Source organism: Agrilus planipennis, unplaced genomic scaffold, assembly GCF_000699045.2.
Source record: "Agrilus planipennis isolate EAB-ADULT unplaced genomic scaffold, Apla_2.0 scaffold276, whole genome shotgun sequence".
NCBI lineage: Eukaryota > Metazoa > Arthropoda > Insecta > Coleoptera > Buprestidae > Agrilus > Agrilus planipennis.
In genome coordinates this window covers 64,958-66,983 of record NW_020439102.1, presented here as the reverse complement: position 1 = coordinate 66,983, position 2,026 = coordinate 64,958, and positions in this window count along the sequence as shown.

Sequence of the window (2,026 nt, the reverse complement as noted above, 5' to 3'; positions counted from 1 at the left end):
AAACAACCAGAAGGCTTTGAAGATGGTTCGACCCGCGTGTGTAAACTTTTAAAAAGCCTATATGGATTGAAACAGAGTCCAAGATGTTGGAATAAGCGGTTTACCGATTTTCTAAAGGGTTGCGAATTTAGGGAGAGCTCGGCTGATCCTTGTCTCTACATTAGAGTGAATAATAATGGAAGGTTACTGTTGTTATTATACGTGGATGACGGGCTAATAGCGTCAACAAGCGCAGAAGAGGCTGATGAGTTCTTAAACAAATTGAAGTGTTCTACCAATATGTAAAATTGCTGAAGTATTTTACTTATTTTTTTTTGAAAGCAATTAGGTGTAAAAATGAAGAGAAAACAATTTATTATAAAACTATATTTGAATATGTAAATATAAACGTATAAATAATACAACTAAAAATCAATTTATATAAATGTCGTAGTCTTCGTCAGGCTCAATTTGAGACTTCGACGTTATGTTATTATTAATATTCTTTTTCTTCATTGTTGTTGCAAGGTTACAACCGTCGTCATCGGTGGTGGGAGAATGGTTACTATCTTCTTCATCTAAAAACGAAAACAGTATACAAAAATCATTCACAAAAACAGAAACTATAATTTAGCTATTTAAAAATGTTCTATTAAAACGCTTTTAGCGTACCAATTGTTTTCGTTGCACTTTTGGAAATTAATTTCATTGAACATTTAAGTGGTTGTTTCCGTTGTTGATTTATTTCCAAATGACTTTTGTGATGATAGTTCATGATCTATAAATTTGAAGTATTATAAATAATTTTTGACGAATTATAAACAATTAGAATAATAAAATATGTTCATTTCTTTATATACAGGAATTTAAAAGTATCGAGACGTCTTTTCTTCTCAGTGTATATAGATAAGATTCATTAATGATAAATTTGATGGTAATTTTACTTACCTTTATTTTTTCGGACTTAAATCAATGTTAAGATTGTTCAACGCTTGTAACGATTCTTGCCTAACTGTTTTCCTAAAAAGGTTCACATCATCAGCAGCCTTCGATTATACTATCTTCTTGATAGAATTTGTGTAGAATAAGCAAATATTCCAACTGACATTCATTAGCTTCCTGATATATTCCTACACATTGAAACAATGCGAGAAAGCACCATATCGATCTTTTTTTTCTTTTTGACAAGACCTATGTTTGTAATCCGCAACCGTTTTTATTGCGTTGTTGTAAGTATTCATGGGGATGAATTTAAATTTGACTTAAATTATTTAGGCTAAATAAACATACACACCTACAATATGGAATGGATAAGGGTGAGGAAAATAAAATACAAATCGATCGACATAAGAAATTAGATAAAATAAATCAAAGATAATTTTTTTATTTTTGTAGCGTGTTATGTATTTTCGTGCCTTCAATTTATTAAATTCCTCAGTAACTTCTGCAAAATCGATTTCTTTTGAAATTTTTCTTTCTATCGAAACTACAGCTAGATTAACCAGTCGCTCTTGACCCATTGTAAATTGAAGATTAATTTTTAATTATTTTAAGTTTCGAAAAACTCCTTTCGCATGATGCAAACGAGATCCAAATGGTCAAGAAGTATTGAAGTATAAACGATATACAGGGTAACGATTCACTAAAGTCCCATTTTATTATAAATTGAAAGATTTCTTAGGCTCTCCATTTGGCAGCAATGTCAATACTCTTATCGATGGCTTCTACATGCCTGCGGTACCTTTTTATTTCTATGGAAACTTGCTCCTTGTCAAATTCACTATAAATATGTATCAGATTGTCAACTGCTACCGCCAGAGCGTCATCTGCAGCTTCTAGCATAATCTTTCAATAATTTGGAAAATATTATTGATTTGTTTCATGGCCCTGTTGACTGTGTTACCGAAAAGTGCTTCGGACAACTACAGTGTCGTGTTTTGGCGTTGGGGTTTTGAGCTATTTTGTTTGTTCTATTGTCTACAATCGTGGTTCGTTCGGTCACTAAATACTCATTCAAGGCGTTTAGTTTGGTGATTCCTGTATTCAG